Source organism: Saccostrea cucullata, unplaced genomic scaffold (genome assembly GCF_032062105.1).
Source record: "Saccostrea cucullata isolate Sc308-1 unplaced genomic scaffold, CSIRO_AGI_Scuc_v1 ctg4942, whole genome shotgun sequence".
In the NCBI taxonomy this organism is placed as follows: Eukaryota; Metazoa; Mollusca; class Bivalvia; order Ostreida; family Ostreidae; genus Saccostrea; species Saccostrea cuccullata.
The window spans coordinates 24,879-46,582 of record NW_026936712.1 but is presented as its reverse complement, the minus strand read 5'-3'; the positions used below and the strand labels follow the sequence as shown (position 1 = coordinate 46,582).

General features: G+C 31.4%; 1 long non-coding RNA gene across 1 annotated transcript; it reads left to right on the top strand.

Moving 5' to 3' along the window:
• The first annotated feature begins 17,043 nt into the window (after positions 1-17,043).
• LOC134246319 (uncharacterized) lies at positions 17,044-19,138 on the top strand. The gene is made up of 2 exons (XR_009987612.1): positions 17,044-17,172; positions 18,053-19,138. It is a non-coding gene; the product is annotated as an uncharacterized LOC134246319 (long non-coding RNA).
• The last annotated feature ends 2,566 nt before the right edge of the window (positions 19,139-21,704 follow it).

The window sequence follows — 21,704 nt, the reverse complement described above, 5'->3', positions numbered from 1 at the left end:
CATTCGTGATTCAGGTAGATTTTGATCCGTTTTTCTTCTGTTTCTTTGTCAGTTAATCATATCTGTACAGCTTTGTTTGTTTATGTTGCGAGAATTTTGCTTGTGAACATGTTTATTATTTATTATCATTACTGTCATATATATATATATTTTTTTTTTCTTCCAAATAACTGTTATAATTGTAACCATTTACATGTATCATTATATATCTACAAATTTTAAGAACTCTGAATCTTTAGTAAGTGTTTTAACTTGAAATATTTTGTATTAACTTAAAATATTTTGTATTTATCATGTATATGTATAACTTTACACCTTAAATTGTTATTTTGGCAATCACTAATTTAATTATTGTATATATTACAGGGAGAGGTTCTTTTAAGTTGCAAGAACTTGTAGCCAATCCCATTGTATGAATTATACGATAAAATATGTTCAAAACAAAACAATCAAATAAGGATATAAAAGATTTTTTTTAAGTGAATCAGTCTTGTAGTACTGCAAAATGGATGCAATTGTGGAGATTTATGGATAATATGAGCATGCTGTCTGGAATATTTCCATATTAGGGAATTTAATAGCAAAAAAGAGTGAAAATACCAGTGGTGCTTTTCATGTATTACATGTGTATTTTAAAATTCCTAATAGCACAAGGGGATTCCTCAGTGCAGAAAACCACTAGCCTCATCCTCAAAAATGGAAACCTCGGGTGTAGCACGATGCTAATTACACACCCATCATGTGAAAAAGTTATAGTACCCTATATCAATTTCAGTATTGTTCTCAGTGAGATAGGCCTATCACCTTTGCACTTTCCATTGTGCCCCAGGAAGACACAGGATGTTTTTCTCTTCCAATTTAATCCCAAAGAGCTACGGTGATAGAGACAGACGGTAAAATATGGAATGAGACAGAAAATACCAACTCGTACACAAATCAACAATCCTTCTGTAATGTACTTCTGGTCATAAGAAATACTCAGAAACCGCAAATGGCCAGAAACTGATCTATTACAATCTTTCAAGTAGACTAACTCTGCACTATCCGTTGAAAATTGGCCTGAAGTGTCAGTAAACAAAGGAAGACTGCAGATATGTGTAGTCTGTCCTGAGTTAGGATCTTTTTCTGCCATATTGTTTCTGCTGCTATTGTAACTTCAACGCTGAAGAGTTCCACAAAGGGAGGTAATTTGGGATAAACATACACAGTTTTATTACCCTTCTTTACAAAGAGATGCATTGGTTTCCAAATAATCCATTTTGATAATAAAACACATAAAGCCACAAATATTAAGATTTTTAATACCAAACTTATGGGGTTAACTGGTAATAGAGGTAATAGAATATTTTAAAATTTTTTATTTGCATTGATTACATAGGAAATCTGATATTGCTAACCATGTAACAAAAAGTCCAAATTTAAATTAAATAAACAGAAACAAAAGTAATGATTGGTTTAAATGAATTTGGAGCACCCTTTTGCTAAAAATTATTAACTTTTTAAATTAATTTTGAGTATGCCACCTGTATTGAATTTTGCATGATTCTTACAGAGACCGCTACTTAAATTAATTAAAACAAATGACAAAAACAATAATTTAAAAAAAAAAATCGAAATAAAGCAGACACTCAAAATCAAAGACAGAAAGAAGCACTATTTTGACTGAAAGTTTTTCAGTAATACAATGAATCTCCAAAGTTACATATTAGATGAGATAAACTTACATGCAATTATTAAGTTGTTGTCAATTATCCCATTTATCATCATCTCAGCTCACTTTGCAATTGTAATATTGTCTACATGAACCGATAATTTACAGCTGATTTATGGACACACGATTGTTAAAATTTTCATTTCCCTTTCCAATATACATTGTCAGAACATAATTTGTTGGTTATGTTATAAAATCAAATATTTAACACTTTCGATTTATTAAAGATTATCTAACAATATTCGATCATTTGCTAAATACTTCTCGCCCTCAAGAGAGTTAAAAAGACAGAGAAAATTCAAAATACAAACAAGTGCAACTTAGGATTAATTTTTCCGATATATCTATTTTAATTTTGTGCACAATTCAGGGTTTGACATGAAAGCACGTCCGACCGACTGAGTCTAGTAAAAGATTGGTCCGGTCGGGTAAAATATCTGTGTACTAGACCGACTGGTCGTGTAAAAAAATAAATAAAATTATATATTTTGAAACAAATTATTTATTGTCGATGAAAAAATAAAATTGATACGTTTCTAACTGCATAGTAGAAGGAAACTACATACTTTACAGACAGCATGACTGAAGCGCTATTTATAAGAACAGTTAATTGTTGGCATTCGTTACTACTCGGTCATTTTCCTAGAGAAAAACAATAAGCATGGAAATGGCTGAGTAGTTAGGATTGTCATTGTCGAAAGATTCAAGTTTCCGACATCGGTAAACCATGTAAATAAATAATTGAATTATTTTTTACTATACTTAAACTCTCTGAGCATTTTTAATGGTATCAATATTAATACTGTATACAAGTTAATTAAATTAGGACTAAACACGAAAAACCACATGTATACGAGAGTTGCTCGGAAATTATTGAGACAATTACATTTACTCCATAAAGGACGGAGATACCTTCATGAAAATTCATCAACATATTATAGAGAACGAATAAAACTCTTATGCAAAATTTTTAATTCCTATGTTAATAAGAAAAGTTTCGGTGAAATGATAAACATACATATGTGTATCGACCCGGAGCAGCATAGCTACGTAATTTAACGTCACGTCAGCCGAAGATGGTTTCGCATGTAAAACGATCGGGAAGCATGTATACTTTTCCTTCTTTGTAATTACATATTACAATACGAAAATCAAAGTCTCTTTTCTTAAACTTCCTTAAAAATGTATGCTGTTGCTATCTGAGTGTAAAATTTTCATTTCTTGAAAAAGATGACATAAAATCATGCTCTGCCGATTTATGCAACGCAGGTAAACGATATTAATACCGTAACGATATTAATACCGTACGTAATAACTGATGGTTGTCCGGAGCTTTTGATTTTACTCTGGTTGAATTCATTGTAAAAAAAATGGATACTAATGAAATAACAAACCCTAACTCATTTTTTTTTCTCGTTGTTATTGTTTTAGCAGGTCTTTGAGTCTGCAAAAGAGTTCTACATTGCGCTACACAAAATTTTAGGTATGTTCGTTGGTCCGCCCTTGACGTCAAAATCCATTTTTTCGTTCTTAGCAGATTTCTCTACCGCGCTTAATTCTTTTATGATCTCCATATTCCTGATCAAAATTCTAACAAATTTGCACAACATGAATTTGAATAACAGCTGAAAAATTATACACATAAACAGTTGTGCTGAAAAATGTTATTTAAATATGGATTTTCATCATCTCCACGGAAAAAAGAATTATCAGTATTTTGTACTTTATATTTTTTTTTCAAGTTTAGTCGGGGCTAGTGGTTTAAGGGTCAGGGCTAGTAAAATTTGTCAGAGTAGCCCGACTGGTCTAGTATTCCAAAAGCTTAATGTCAAACCCTGCAATTGTTTTCAAAATTACATTAAAATCTATTTTCCTTAAACAAGAACCCAGAAATGGATGAATATTAATCGAATAAAATTACCTTTTCTCTTGTCAATCAGACAATCTTGTTGACATTAAGTGTTTCTTAGTCGACATATTTTTTTTCCATGAAAAAAAACGTTGTTATGATCAGGATCAACGGAAGTTGATCTTCGGAACTCTCGAGAATTCAGAGTTCCGAATGTAAAACTGAAACAACAAAACACTGTGCGTCCGTGAAAGCAACTTTTTTGGACACTTTTTTTGGACAAATCGTCGTGTCCAAGTTTTGTTGGGTACTAACCTGCAAATAGCCAATTAGGATGTTTTAAGCAAATTCAGCGACATTTATTATTGGGTATGCCCAATAAGCAAAAAGTACCCAATAAGTACAATCCTGGAATGAAAAATACCCAATAAATGCACTCTTGTAAACACGGACGGACGAACGGAAGTACAAACCCAAATAAATATCCCCCACTTTTCAAGCGAGGGACAAAAAAAGAGTTAATATTACATGTATACGGAATGCCTGTGTTTGCGTGGCTTGGCTCTTTGGATTGGGGTTGCAGTTATCTACCTTAATACTGCTCTTTTGTGGGGGGTCAGGAAAGTTCTATAATACATTTTTGTTAACAGCAGTGACAATCGAATGATTCGAACAATCAATTTTCAAAAGTGACAATCTTCAGCCAAAAGTGCAAGGTACTGCCAAGAAAAATATAATAAAAAAAATAATAATGATAACTAGAGCAAAGCTCGTTGCAAAGCAAGGAGTAGGTCTTCCGTCCTGTTAGACCGGCAGTAGCTTTCATTTTTAACAAATATGAATAATAACGCCCTAAAATCCTTTAACGCTATGTTAATTAATGCAAAAATAAGCCATTTTTACTACTTCCGGTTTGACCGGAAGTGACGACGACGCACGGAAAATTAATTTTTAAGCTCTCAGAGACATATGTTACCCAAAAACGTTTCAAAAACGGCAAAAATATGCGTTTTCCGACTACTTCCCGTTTGGCCGGAAGTGACGACGCTGGGCGTAATTTGACGACTCCATTTGATTAAGCTTGACATTTTTAACAACTTTGCTTTTTTAATGTATACAAATTCTCAATACTTTTTGAGATATTTGGAAAAAACTTTTGGCCCCTCTAGATCCCTTAATTTAGGGGTCAGCCCTTTTTACGACATATCTTTTGAAAGATCTTTTAATTCTGCACAAATTATGTTCTATATATTTTAACACAATATTTTTAGTTTAGAAGATAAAAAGCAAAATATGAGTAATTGTTGGTTCTTTTAAGCGTTCTAATTTTTGACCCTATATTGCGCCATTTTGAATAAAGAAATCGAAAAACAAAAACCAATGTGCACAACTCCAATCCTTTTCTATTATCTAAAATCAGTAGAATTTCTGCTCTACATGTAGCTTAATCCGTCTCTTAGCCTTTGTCTGGAAACGAAAGCCTATAAATTTTCCATTAAAGGGAAATAACTCAAAACTGGACGTGACTTTTTGAAATTTTAGTCAACATTCTGATAGAGTTTTTTTAACGTCTATAACCTCTGAAAACTTGAGCGAAATCCGTTGGGAAATGAGTGAGATATGAGGCCTCAAATTTGCGGTCTAGGAAGCAGAAGTAAAAAAAAAGAATAATAAGCTTAACCAACAGAATCAGTAGAAGGTGTTCCGTTGGAAACGGAAGACCTTAATAATTAGAGTATTTCAATAGATATTTAAAGTGACTATTCTCAGTGGGTTTGAATAAGAAGAGTCCGCTTCGTTAAATATCGTAAAACGAAACATTCGATCATAAGCTTATTTTAAGATATATTAGGCTGGTTCAGAGAACGTTTAGCAAGATATTCGACAAGTTTCCTTTCTTATCTGCACATATCAATTCCCAATGATCCTTTTCATATATAAACGCCATAAATTATATTATTCATGCTAGTGTGCGCTAGTTTTTGGTTTGGTGGAAATACTCCGGATCCGAACTAGGAGCAGTAGGACCAGTAGTTCCAAAAAAAAAGAAAAAAAAATATAAAAATAAATGAATAAATAAATGAATTCTCAATGGAAAAGGGTTGAGTTTGAGAGATATTGGTAATGTTACTATCATCATGATATACAATACGAATAATTATCTCTATGATCAATTCAAGGGAAATTAATTAGATTGGTGTAATGTCATTAAAGCTTGTGCCAGAAGGGCATTGATAAAAGGGCATTGATACACCCCCACTCCACAGCAAGGTTCTCTCTCTGACTGGTAGAAGTTATGACCACAATCACCTGAAATTGTCATGAGTAAACCTTGTGCATACAAAGGGAGTAATTTCACTTATAAATTATCGACTTTTACAATTTGGATGCAAGTCCCCGACCTGGATAAATGTACAGTGAAATGAAGTAAAGTAGATGAAGCAGTATTGATTAATAACCCATCGGGTCTGGGTATATCTAGAATGCATTCTGTTTTTGTATAAAATACCCCCCCCCCCCCTAAATATATTAACAAACCCTTGCGAGGTCGGACAAAGTTTAAAAAATTATGCAAAATGTTATTAATTACATACATGAAGATAATTTTTATTTCACAGGAAAATTTGGAGACACTATTTGTAAGCATGTCCTAGATATTTTTCATTAGGTTGTGTTGAACGTGTGTTGATACAGGTATCCAAAGACAAGACAGCGGAACTCGCATCAGGTTTGACTCTAAGGGATAGTATGGAGACTAGCTATGCTTATGTGTTTCTCTCAATATACATCAACTGAACTATATAATAACCCCAAAGATAGGTGTCTAGAATGCCTACCACAATTTAAGTAACACAACTAAAACAAAAGACAAGAGGCCCATGGGCCACATCGCTCACCTGAGCACCAACGGTAGAACTAGTATAAAATGTTTTTTTTATTTTTATTTATGTTAGTTTAAATCCAAAAGTAGTCTAATCATGGATTTGCTATTTTTTATAAAATGATTGAGAAGAAGATTTTTAAAGAATTTTCCTATATATTTTTATGTAAAACTTTGATCCGCCATTTTAGCCCTGCCCTACCCTGGGGGATCATGATTTGAATAAACTTGAATCTACACTACCTGAGGATGCTTCCATATAAATATGACTAATTATAGCTTTGTCATTCTTGAGAAGAAGATTTTAAAGGAATTTTCCTATATATATCTCTATGTAAAACTTTGGTCGGTCATATTGGCCCCGCCCTTCCCCATGGGGTCACGATTTAAACAAACTTGAATCTACACTACTTGAGCATGTTTCCATATAAATATGACGAATTATGGCTTTGTCATTCTTGAGAAGAAGATTTTTAAAGAATTTTCATATATTTTTCTATGTAAAAATTTGGTCGGCCATTTTGACCCCACCCTACCCCCGGGGGTCATGATTTGAACAAACTTGAATCTACACTATCTGAGCATGCTTCCACATAAATATGATGAATAATAGCTTTGTCATTCGCAGTACAGTTAAGGCAACACATGAAAAAAATATGGTAATGAAGTCATAATGAGGATTGACGTAATAACAATTGCTCCGCCCTGATTGATCCATATAAGGAAATGGTGCTCAAATTAACAGTTTACCGATATTTGCAAGAATTTGTAATAAACAGCAATATCTTCATGTTGAAATAGAAAATACTTAGTGATTTTCTCGTATATATAATACCATGTCTTTAAAATAAATCTCTTTTTAATGTGTCGTTTGTCTGCATTCGGCTTCAGCCAAGCGCTTGCACTCGGTGACACGGAATGTTGTTTACATCTAAAAACGTGACGATATCAGCTGAGATTTGCAGTGGATTTAAATGCAATAACTACACATTCTTAAAAGAAAATAGGGATAAAATAAGAGACACGGCATTGCTTCTTCCTTTTTCGAGAATATGAGGACATTATTTCAGAAAATAGCAGAAAACTGAGATGATATGCACCAGCTCCGTAGATCAATCACTGCACTGAAATTCCAGGCCTGGTATGTACAGATGTATACGCATATGTAGGTACATGTGTAGATCTACAATATGTAGACATGCTTTTGTTAACATAAAAACCCAAGTGTGCTCATGTTCATTTCACATCATATCACAGTCAGTGAAAAACTGTAATGCAGTGCCTTGTGTGTAACCCCCCCCCCCCCCCATACTAAGTTGCACACTTTTTAGAATTATAAAAAAATTAATTGCACTAAATATGTACTAAATTCCTGTCAATTAGCTCATTTTCTTTGAAACAATATGTGTAATAATGGAGGTCATCAGTAACAAAAATTTAAACTAAATTAAATGATATGTTTTAATTGTTTCAGTCAATGATTCACTAGTGACTAGGCCTATACAAGCTATGATGTCTTTTGACAGACAGATATACACAATTTTTAAAAAAAATATCAGTATCATAATGATGTATTTCAACAAAGAACCTCCACTTTAGACCTATGGGTTTAAATTTTTAGAATTTCTAAATTAATGGTTGAAAACATAGAAAATTTATTCAGATTTATGGTTGTAATTTTCTAGAATTTCTAAAGTAATGAAAAAAATATTCATTTTTGTTTAGGTTACATGTACATTAAAATATTTATATAATATTTTTATCATTGTAACTGTCAAGAGTATCAGGCTTAAAGAATGAATAAATGAAAAAATGCATCATTTTTCCACATGGTATGTATACTTCTAAAGCAATTCACATATTTAAAGTTTGCATGGACTTTACACTTTTTCTTTCACTTTGGTAAAGGAGAAACTCATTATTTATTTTTTTTTTTTAGAAAATATTCTATCATTAACTATTGAAAATGTCAGAAGTTTAACTTTCCATGAGACGTTTTGTAACACATTTTTTTTTTTCATTTATATGAATTACATAAATTAACTACAGTATACAATGTAGCATATTTTTTTGTAAAATGTAATGCCATTTTATTCTACAATGTATATTTAGTAATTTCATAGCAAATAACTGCACATTATATTGTGTTGCAGGCATAGCTTTTCCCGTGGACTAATGGATTCACTAAGGCAGGAAGTTAATTTAAGGAAAATGGTATGCTCAATATTATCTATAAATCATACAAAGTTTTGATAATAAAACTAACAGAAGAATTGAAAACATGTATTTGCATTCTATGTGAAATGTTTCAATGCATTTTTCAATTTCATTTTTTATAACACAATTTTTTTTCAATAATGGTATTTCCTGATTTTCTCATATTTTCAGAATTCCTTTTATCCACAAGAACATGAAGTGATGGAAATAATTTGCACCTGCCCAGCATTCCTAGGCCTACTGTCTATCATTGGATTTGAAAAGAAATGTTTATTTAATAAATTTTCTAGATAAATAAAATAATTTGACTTTTTAATTTATTTACTGTTCATGTGTTGAAAAGGCCATTAAGATTTGAAAATCTTAACTTGCATACTATTTTGTGTGGAGGGTACTAATGTCCATAAAAATCTTATGTCCAACATGTGCATTGTGTTCATTTATTTTTTAATAAAATTAAAAAAAAAACCAGAAGACTAGATATCCCCTTAATTGATTATAAATAGGATAGGGGACCACCATTTGATTCTGAGGGAATGGGGGGGGGTGGGTTTTTCCAAATCAGATTTTTTTTTTATTTTCATGTCAATGAAGGACAGATTAATATTTATTTCCGATTAATGAAATGAAGGACATATTATTTATATATTTTCCCTTCATTGAAAAGTCTAACATGAAGAAAAATGTTAAAAACTCGGAGATCACTGATCTGCAAGTATTTATTTCAAATTCCGCTAGCCCCCCCCCCCCCCCCCCCGGAATAAAATGACTGTCTCCTTAACAAATACAGGAGTATAACCCAATCCTTTCTAATTAGTTCCTAAAACTTAAAACCTAGTTAATATCCCTTATTAACAGTAAGCGGTCTGATTGAAAGCGATCGGGGAACATATGCAGAAAGAAAAAAAATATTATACTACACAAGTTTGTGTACGATAGGCGTCGAAAGCAAATGAAAGGGGGAGGGGGCTTAACCAAAAGAAAAAGGTAAATTCCAATGCCTACATTACGTATATAATTTGCAAATAAGTATTGAGGCTACTCCCTACCCCCCCTCCCCCCTCCCCAACCCGGTTCCGACGCCTATGCGTACAGTAGTGTGAGAGGGAAATAGTTATTTAATTAATTATTAATGAAGGCTATATTTTAATTAACCATTTGTGTTCTACATAAATATATCGGCAATATTTAGACCTGTTTGTATGTAATATATACTATATGTATACACATCTTTGAGGAAATGCGGGAGGTTTGAAAGACATTAAATGTATACAATATACGGAGAACGAATACAAAGAAAAGAAAGAAATGTCAACGATTTTTATGCATACCGTTTGATTAAGTAAAAATAAGAGTCAAGCCCTGTCCGCATGTATATTTATTTAAAATTTACGAGGTAAACAAACTATATCAAGTACTCAAGAGTTATCTCCCATGCTGGGTAAATGATGCGTTTGAAAACTAAAATTAGATTGACTCTTCCAAGATTTCAATTTTTAATCAAAAAGTGCAAGGGCAAGGCGACAATATAAAAAGTAGGTTTTTATTTTAAATTATTTATTTTATTGTATAGTTTTCAAAAAGTGATGCTCATTTCTTTGTAATCCTTTAGTTAATTTATAATTCCGCTGAAATTAGGAAAATATCCTATTTTTTATACATTACTGACTGTTTAAGGTGAATAACTTAATTATATCGAAAAACTAACTGAATGAGCATCTCTTTTGAGAAAGTATTGATACATAGTGCCAAATAAAACATTTTGCAGTTAATTTTTTGTTTGCCTTGCCCTTGAACTTTTTGGTTAAATTTGACATATCATTTCTTGACCTAAAATCGGAGCCCACGTGACTTTAGAGGGTCACATGATGTCAAAAAATACCTATGTGAATAGCGATGGACATACTCTTCAAGATAAGAAATAGCTTTTTTAACTAGAGTGTCTTTGCTCAAAAATAAAATAGTTAAACATTATGTGTATCGGATTCCGTGACTTTTATAGAAAATGTTGCCTTAACTGTACTGCGTTCTGAATAAAACACTAAAAGAATAATTTCTATATATATTTCTATGTAAAACATTGTTGTTTTAACCATTTTATACCGCCTGGGGGTTCATGATTATAATATTAAAATCTTGAATCTACACTACCCCCAGCATACTTTTTATAAATTATATCTGAATTATGGCTTTAAGACCTTGAAAAGAAGATTTTTAAAGAATATTCACTATATATTTCTTCAAAACTTTGTTTGCCAGAAAAACAACCCTTGGGGGTTTTTTATTTTAAACTTGAATCTACACTACCTGATTATGTTTTTATATAAATATGATGAATTTTGACTTTGTCATTTCTTTATTTAAAGAAAATTAAATAATAAAAAAAATTTCCTTTTTATATAAATTACACAATACCGATCACACAAAAAAAGTTGCGATATACCGGTTTAAAAATAAATCCCTTGTAATAAATTTATTTAAATTATTTAGTTTATATTCTTACCTTGCCCCGGGGGTAATTTAACCTGAATCTACATTACCTGAGGACTTTCCCATCAAGTTTCATCTTTCCTGACAGTAGTTCTTGAGATGAAGATTTTTAAAATATACCACAAAATTTTTTTAATTCCCAATTATCTCCCCTTGAATAAGGGCGTGGCCCTTCAATTTGAACACATTTTGAATCCCTTCACAAAGCAGTACTTTGAAATTGGAAATTGGCCCAGTGTTTTGACTTTTAAAAAATTTGAAAAGTTTACTATAAGACAGGAATTCAGCAACTAATGCTATAATCAGTTTCATTTGAGCAGAAAAGCTCACTCTTCGGCTGCAGGTGAGCAAAAAATTCAAGTTATGTACAAAAGACATTTTTCACAAGAAAAGCAATATCTTTGTTACAAAAGGTTGAACTTTTGCCTTTTTACCATAAAAAATGTAAAATATCTCTCTCTTTCCCTCTGTTTTTTTTAGTATCTATAATTGATATATTCTAAAAAAATTATAAATTCCATCAATTTACACTGAAAAAATTATTTTTGAATATTTTTTTTCGGTTTTCTGTTTGAGAGCTAGGTTGATTGACTATCTGGTAAAAATCTTTTAAAAGATAACAGATTTTTGGTTTTTGACTTTGATTGTACTTGACCATATGGATACTCCCCTCAAATGCTGTGTAGTACATAACTGATTAAAACTTTGAAATACTTGAAAAATTGACATTAAATGCTGGAAAACAATCAGAAACGTTTTAAAAATAATGAGGATTCCTTCCATTTTAAAATTATTCATAGTTAAAAGATAGATACCAAAACACTGAAAATCTGATTCATATGGGGTGATATTTTGATCACTTCCAGTGAAATGTTCAATATCTGGTAGGTGATTCCTTCCTTTCACACTATAAGTATCGGTGTGCAAATAGTCAAATAATTCATGCTTAAATTTTTTGTTAGGCAAGCTGTATAGTACTAAGTTGATGTATCTAATATCAAAGTTACGTTGTTTAAAGCATCATTTTGTAGTTCCATGGTCATAATTATAATGAAAATTCTATTTCAGCATGAAAGCTTCATTGGGTGTTTGGTTCCTAGATATTCCCGTTGTTTACACACAAAATTGTCTACAGAATTTTCCACAACTTTCCCCCCAAAAATGTCACATTGGCAGCATCAAACCAGTTGGATGAAAAAGTCATACAGAAGATGTTGAATTTCCAACACTTATGGCCAACTTTTTGTTACAGATCGATGTTTATCTCTGTCACAGCAATTAATGCACTTTCGGGTGATGACTACTTTATTTTTGACACCCGTAGATGTAAATGCAAGTTTTTTATTAATTTTTGCAACCAGTTACCAATAATAAATTCCATTATGTAAAACAGATTTAAAGTTTGGCAGAAGGGCTTGCATGATCAACTCAGATATTTTGTCTTTCCCTTTTATATAAATACAGTATCTCATATGTTTGGTCTAGTATTTAGAAATTAACAAAATCTGCTTTTAGAACAATTTTATGAACAACTCTTTTCAGAGAGCATATAAGTAATTAATGTTAAATTTCAACAAAATGCCATTTATTCATAGAGTGTGTAGAATAGTCTTGGTTGAATTCCATTAAAGATTTGGCGGTCCTGAGATACCCAACGTGAGACCATTTGTCCACACACTCAGAGGGAAACATGCACTCATTTGATAAAATAAATAATTTTTTGTTATCTTGAGAAAAAGTTTTATGATAAATTGATTGTTTTGGATGGTACATGTACATTTACATTCAGTTTCTAAAAGTTGGTTTCTAGAAGAGTATGATGTAAAATTCCTACGGATAATTACACATAACCGTAGAGTAAGTTTTCAAGTGAAAAAAAAAAAACAGACATTAAATTATCAAATAGAAGATGATGGGTCGTTCAATACATAATGCAGTACCAAATGATATTATAAAACCTGTTTTTGCATTTTATTATATTTTTTTTTTCTTTTTTAGAAAAATTATGTCTAATTGTTTAACTATATGTAAAATTTAGAAGAAGAAAAGTTTGGGGAGCTTTACAGTGTTTTATCTATTATTTCGTCTTCTTTTAGATTTGAAAATATAAATGTTTTCCTCATATTTTTCAGACTTACATAGGGTTAAGAACTTTTTAGCCCACCTGAGCCGAAAATGAGCTTTTCTAATCAAAATCTGTCAGTTGTTGTCGTTAATTTTTCACATTTTTATCTTCTTTTAAAGAAAGAATGGGCCAATTCCAACCAAACTTGCCGCAAAGTATCACGCCATCTTTTAAAAGGGAGATAAAAATGAATAAAGGAGAAATTAATGGTATCTTTTAAAAATATTTGTTGAACCAGGGGACCAGGAATAGAGTGAGGACTTTGGGTCAGATACATGAATTAATTCATTCAATGTGGCATTCACTCTTGTGGGTTCCAATATTTGAGATTACAGTCATGACCCCACGCAGCAGTAAACTGTGGAGTCTATCACTATCATAGCAATGCTGCTGGAATACATAGGAGAAATCTTTTCTTAATAATCTTCTCAAGATCCACTAGGGCAGGATAGATTTGAAACTGTAAAGCATTGTTTCTGGTACATGAGAATCATTGTTTTCACAATCAAATGTGATTAAGTTGGCGTAGTTGTTTCCTATTCATTTATCACCTAACGATTATAATATATAATGTTTGTTTGTTTCAAACATGTACAAAGCTCTGATTGATTATAATAAATTGAAAAAAAATTTTCCCAGTGTACATTATTTTTCAAACATGAATATTTGGAAGTATTCTGTTTAGCTGTCGTTTCATTCTACTAGATAACTATGGGTGATAAAAATACAAAACTTTTAGAAATTTCTTTTGAAGAACTGCTAGGGCAGAAAAGGTGATACTTTTAGAAATATATTAAGATAAATTGATTTTTTTTTTATTACAGAGGGAAGGATAACTCTTTAATTTATAATTTAATTCAAAAAGTATTGAAATAAGGCTTGAAATTGAATTTTTTTCATGCAACAATTTTTATTATATGCCTCTACGTATGATTCAATGCTCTTTAAAGTTTTAACAAACGGTATTTAAGAAGTTGACATTTTTCCTTTATAAAATGAAGTAAAACTTGCATATTTAAAAAAAATCAAATTTCTTTTAATTTAGCCTTAGTTACCAATGTTTATATGCATGATTTGAAATTAGAAGTGATTTACAGTATTTTCTTTGAAAGGAAACACTTCATACACTATGCATTATGAAACAATGGAAGTAAGTAGGAGAAAGTAAAGTCCAAAAAGTTGTAAAATTCATGCAATTTTCTTTAAAAGCCTGGATACCTATGATTTTTATTCCTAAAATGTATTTCTTGATCAATCATCAATTAAAAAATATGCAGTAGGTAGTTCAAATCGCATTTCCTGAAAAATTATTTTTGTAACAGATTTACTAATTTTCCCTATATAATATGATTAAATTTAAAGATGAATTTTAAAGAAACACCGTGGGTAAATCCATTTTAATTTGAGAATTTAGAGACATCTTTGTGAACATTTTCAATTACTCAATGCCTGATTTTCAGAACCTGAGGATCGGATAACCTTAAAATACATAACCCGCGTAAGCGGGTTATGTATATTTTTTTCTGCAATAGATGCGACCGTTCATTCCAGTAACAACAAACAAAGAAAGACATTTTATTGTTTAATATTTTATATCTGTTTAAATTATCATTTTAAGTATGATTAAAAATATTAATTGTTGTGTTAATGATGCGAACGTCTTTGTACGTTTCATTGATGCAACGGCCACTGATCAAGAAATCTGTACAGTTGATATGCCTAATGTAGTTTATGCAGGGATGGACGCAATGGGTTTTCTTAAGAAATAAAGAAGAAAATATTCAGTGCATATAAATATATCATTATGTTTGCTCTCTGGGATATTTTGACCTTCCTCATCTCCTCCCCCTCCCCAATGCACTTATTTTAGAAAAGTAGGTTAAAGCCCTTTTACTGATGAGTACCATTGACAATCTGTTTAAAAAAAGCCTTTATACATTTATTAAGGAGATCTCCCTTATTATGTTTATAGGGGTATTTTTTGTACGGAACGGTTATCTGAAGTTTTAACTCATTTTTTCGCATTGTATATCTGAAAAGGACATGTAATAAATACAAAATGTGAAAAAAAAATTTCAAGGTAGGGGTCATATATTAGGGAGGGGGGTGGGTCCTGTCCACAAGTACCTGTGTCCAGAACTTGTACTTAGTTGTAGAAGTGAACACGCCAGTTGCAAATCTTGTACATTGTGTCGCTGAACTTTTCACTGTATACAGTAACTATCAAACATGGACAGTTCAACCAAATGTATCCTAGACTTTTCATATAAGTAAGAATAATAATATTTCATATACAAGTTTACGCGTTTGCTCCAGTATAGAGTATAGAAAATATGAAAGGTCATGAGGATGAAAACATCAATGTATTATTATATAAATCTGTACTTAGGAAAACAGGTAACATCTAATCAAAGTCTGTAAGCATATCTAATGTTAATTTTAAATTTCTGTTGAAGTTACTCTTATTATTTCTTAAGAGTTGAAAGATTGATTTCATTTCTTTCTTGAAGCCACTCAAGAGTGCTGAATTTGTAATATTTTTATTTTCAAACTTAATGCTGTTTCTTGTTTTCCATATTGACCACTTGTATATATAAATCAAGGTGTTAATACATATTCGAACATTTTTATAAGTCAGGTGTAGGATTTCTGTATTACGTGTTTTATCCCCCTTTGTATTTATAGAGAGTACAGAAGTACTGATGAAGTTAGGACAGGCTTTTTATGACACAGGGAGGGTTGATGAAGGGATGATATTTACCCAGCAGCTAGACCATAGACAAAGACCCCCACTTCCTTATAGCTCACCTGAACAAAGCCAAGATGTACATTCAGGTTAGCTAAAAAGCACATCAAAATCCTTTGGTAGAACATTTTGTTTATCTAAGCATTTATGAATGTGAAATTCTTTTTACGTTGAAAACAAATCTATCTTTATCCAAGGCATTTTGGGTTTGAAAATCTATCTTGAGTGCAAAATCAACCCAAGAATCTAATGCTATAATCAAATCTTTAGTGTTGACCTCTGCAATGACAGTTTTGCTGAGAATAGCTAAGGTATTTTTTATTTTAAAATTTTATTTGTTTTTGCTCTGAAAGCCGAATCAAACTACATGTATTGTAAATCTCATTCTTTACAAGAACTTTGTTTCATGTGCAGGTATAATCACACAAGACCATGACCAATTTTGCTCTTATTGTGAAATCACACATTTCTGTGGGGAGTCAGAAGAGAACCACAAGTTTATGTCCTACACGAAATGTAAAAATTTGACATGCATAAATACTAAAAAGTGTTTCTTCCGCAAAATCAAATCCCCATGAACCAAGAGTTTTTTCCTCAAACCATTAAAATTTGAGATTTTACAGTTAATTTATATATTTTGATTTACCAGCATTTTTAATTTGAGTTAAAAAAAATACCTTACATGTATGAAGAAGAAATTTTAATTGCAAGAGATTTATAGAACCAGCACAGACACCTAAATTTTTATCAATCAGACAAAGCCAAATATTGAAAATTTCTATCCCCTCTATATAGAGTAGGTAGATTTTTTTATATTTGGCTTCAAACTGAGCATCTGATTAATATGATAAAAATTCAGGTGCCTGTGGAACCAGTCAATTTATAATCGATTTGATTTGAACATATTTTATTATGTAATAAATACATAAATGGTTTAGCAGTAGGCATAACTATAGTCTATATTTTATAACCCTCTCCATTTGTAATCACTGAGCTATCTGTTCTTTAACAAAAGAATGAAGATGAAGAAGCAGAAGAAAAACTGAAGGTTTGTTTGGAGATGAATCCCAAATTGTGGGACGTACATGCTACATATGGAGACTTCCTAATCAGAAAACAGAGGTTTAAAGAGGCAGCACATATGTTTAGAAAGGTAGAAAAATAAGTATCAAAAAAGGTACCTCTAATGTCATTAGACAATGCAGGAAATGATTAAAAATTTCACCTTCTCTGAAATTGGCAAAATTGTTTTTGAAATTTTCGATTTTTCGGTTACCATTTTCTATCTTTAGCACGAGAAATGAGAAATTGTTGAGGATTTTAAATGGACATTAACTACTGTAGATTCCTTATTTTTCGTAAGTACTTATTATCGCAAAATGGTAATGCTTCATGCGAAATGATGTGATAATTTTAAAAATTCCTCGCGTATAATTAGAAATTCACAGTATTATATTTACATTCAGTGTAATTTTCCTTATGAAATCCATTAGAAATCCACGACGTTCAAATTTCTATAACACACGCGAAACCTTGTCACTGCGCACTAGAATACACAGTCGGAACTATGTACATTTTCAATACTCTAGGAAAACCAAAATGTAAAATGTTTTATTCAAATTTAATGAAAAACTATAAACCTGAACAATGAACGTAAAAATTAACGTAATATGCGTTTAAAATTAATTTGTCACTTTTTTACTCGCAATGTTTGTTTGCGTTATCTAACTATGCAACGTCATTTAACGTCATTTGACGTCACAATCGGCTCTTACATCTATTAACCACGGCAGCTTTGAAAGGCAATAAATTCACATTTAAGATTAACGAAATAAGCAATTATGAAGAAGGAAAATAAGAGAATGTAAATATAAGCATTGAATTCATATTTTTGGATGTCTTCGGCCCTATAACACACCGCTAACGCGCGGTATTCAATTTGTCGGCACGGCCAGGTGTGTTATAGGGCCGAAGACATCCAAAAATATGAATTCAATGCTTAAATGTATCTTATTAATTAGATCAATTTACAGGGAACACAGGTAAAGCCAGACATGATTCCATTCTGGGCAAATCTGAGGAACGCCCTGCAACAAAGTGGTGACAACAAAGGGGTAAGGAAGACAAATCTGGTTATAGAAAGGCTTCAACGAGAACAGCAGGACAGACAGTGATAATAATAGTGCTAAATTATACCAGTCACTAGTTCAAAGTCACACAGTGAAAAATATAGTGCTAATTTATACAAGTCACAAGTTCAAAGTCCTTATGCCTGCATTGTGGAGCATATCATGAAATTGTTGTATTTATTTTTTTTTCTTGAGTTTTATTTTAAATTGTTGTTTTTGTGTTTTTGCTTGCATGTATGTGCAGAAAAAAAATCTGTCTCAATTTCTTGTGGTTAGAAAGGGAAAGAATTTTTAAGTGGATGGAAAGGGGAACTATGTATTACATTGTGATTTTATTTTTTCATTTCATTGGTGTATTTATAGGGAGATTATGTATCGTTATTTCATTCCAAGTTATATTTTTTTTTCAAATGACATGTAAATGTATATCATTGGCTATCTGCAGCTATTATAATTGGTGTGAAATGAATGAGAGGCAAATATTGTAATTTGTATAAAAATGTGACACAACTTAGCATAATATAGTTTTTTGTGTCAAGTTTCATTAATTCAGTTTTTTTCTTGTTCAAGTGGTTCACATTTAGATATATTTCTTTTTTAAAAAAAACACACATTTCCATCTCCAAATCATATTTACATTCAACATTTCATTGCATTAAAAAAATCTCTGTTTTCATATTTTTTTTACCAAAATTTGCAGACCTCTTGATCTAGCTTGCTTTATTCTGTTATCTGTATGTTATGCATATAACACAATAGAAAAAAATCCTTATTAAAATAACATACTTCAATTTGTTCAACACCGCTAAACTTTGTCATAACATTCCAATTTCTTCTTTCAGTGTGTTGGAGTTATCTCTCTTTGAATACTTGTGATCTCGTTTTGCCACGTTATATCTGTGATACTTTGTCCCTGATTGTTAATTAAAAGTGATCAAATAATTATAAATGTTATTTATTACTTACAAATAAAAATGGATTGACATTAAATGTGTTAGTTTTGTCATGTCCCAGACTGAGTGATTGGGAGTTAATAAGTAATTCTGAGTTTTGATTTTGAAGTTTCAAGGACTACCTTTGTTATACCTGGGGTCTAGCTGACTCAGTTCACATAGTGTCGTTTGTCCAACGGGATCATATTGATATGAACTCGAGTAACAAAAGAATGAAGATGAAGAAGCAGAAGAAAAACTGAAGGTTTGTTTGGAGATGCATGAATCCTAAATTGAGGGACGTACATGCTACATATGGAGACTTCCTTATGAGAAAACAGAGGTTTAAAGAGGCAGCACAAATGTATATATAAAGGTAGGGAAAATGATATCAAAATAGGTACCTCTAATGTCATTAGACAATGCAGGAAATGATTAAAAATTTCACCTTCTCTGAAACTGGCAAAATTGTTTTTGAAATTTTCGATTTCTCGGTTACCATTTTCTATCTTTAACACGAGAAAAGAGAAATTGTTGAGGATTTTAAATGGACATTAACTACTGGTACTTAGATTCTTTATTTTTTGCAAGTACTTATTATCGCAAAATGGCTGTTCAGCATCAAAGTGCGAGAATAATTTTTCACAAATGGAAGATTGATCAAAAGAATTTACATGGATTTCAGTGCCAAAAAAAAATAACAGAGTAATTTTATTTCTCGAGCGATGCTTCATGCGAAATGACGTGATACTTTTAAAAAATCCTTGCGTATAATTAGAAATTCACAGCATTATCTATCTTTTTAATTTGATCAATTTACAGGGAACACAGGTAAAGCCAGACATGATTCCATTCTGGGCAAATCTTAGGAACGCCCTGCAACAAAGCGGTGACAACAAAGGGGTAAGGAAGACAAATCTGGTTATAGAAAGGCTTCAACGAGAACAGCAGGACAGACAGTGATAATAATTATAGTGCTAATTTATACCAGTCACAAGTTCAAAGTCACACAGTGATAAATATAGTGCTAATTTATACAAGTCACAAGTTCAAAGTCCTTAATGCCTTCATAGTAGTTTTTTTTCTTAAGTTTTATTTTAAATTGTTGTTTTTTTTGTGTTTTTGCATGCATGTGTGTGCAGAAAAAAAAAATCTATCTCATTTCTTGTGGTTAGAAAGGGAAAGAATTTTAAAATAGATGGAAAGGGGAATTATGTAATACATCATGATTTTATTTTTTTTTTTTCATTTCATTAGTGTATTTATAGGGAGATTATGTATGGTTATTGCATTCCAATTCATTTTTTTTTTCAAATGACATGTGTATGTATGTTATTGGCTTTCTGCAGCTATTACATTTTATAATTGGTGTGAAATGAATGAGAGGCAAATATTGTAGATGTAAGTTGTATAAAAATGTGACACAGCTTAGCATAATATAATTTTTTATGTCAAGTTTCACTAATTCAGTTTTTTTCATGTTCAAATGGTTGTTCAAGTGTAGATATAATTTATTTTTATACCAATACACACATTTCCATCTCCAGATCATATTTACATTCAACATTTTATTGCATTAAAAAAAATTCTGTTTTCATATTTTTTTTTACCAAAATTTGCAGACCTCTTGATCCAGCTTACTTTATTCTGTTATCTGTATTTTATGCATATAACACAGTAGAAGAAAATCCTTACTAAACAAGATGTGTTTGTAAAACACTGATGCCCCCGTATGGCAACATAGCAAAGATTAAGCTTTTATTAAATGCAAATTTAATTAATTGGTACCAAAAGTAGGGTATTCTCACTGGAAAACAATTGTGAAATTTGAAAGTAAGCTAATGTTAAAGGTTTTTAATAAGTACAAAAAAATCTCCAAGGTCAAGGTCAAAAGGTCAATGTAATTAGTATCAAATGAAAGGTCTTGCCACATAAAATACTTATGTAGAGCATGAAAGCCCTAGCCCTAACCGTTCAGAAGTTATGGTTAACGTTTAATTTCTTAAAAAGTAGGTCAAACTCCAAGGTCAAGGTCAAAGCATCAAAGTTATTGTTATCAAATGAAAGGTCTTGTCATAAGGATCAAATATGTAAAGTATGAAAGGAACTAGCCCTAAGTCTTTAAAAGTTATGGTCAAGTTTGCTTTTTTAAAGTAGGTCAATCTCAGAGGTCAAGGTCAAAGGGTCAAGGATCTTTATATCCAATGAAGGGTTTTTTCACAAGGATTACATATATGAAGTATAAAAGCCCTATCTCTTACTGTTCAAAAGTTATGGCCAAGGTTAAAGTTTTTCACAAGTACGAAAATCTACAAGGTCAAGGTCAAAGGGTCAAGGTTGTTGGTATCCAGTGAAATGTTTTTTAACAAACATTACATATGTGAAGTATAAAGTCCTGGTGTCTACTGTTCAAAAGATATGGCCAAAGTAAAATTTAAAAATTTTCTTAAAAAGTAGGTCAAACTCCAAGGTCAAGGTCAAAGGGTCAAAGTTATTGTTATCAAATGAAAAGTCTTGTCATAAGAATCAAATATGTAAAGTATGAAAGCACTAGCCCTAACTCTTTAAAAGTTTTGGTCAAGGTTTGCTTTATTAAAGTAGGTCAAGCTCAAAGGTCAAGGTCA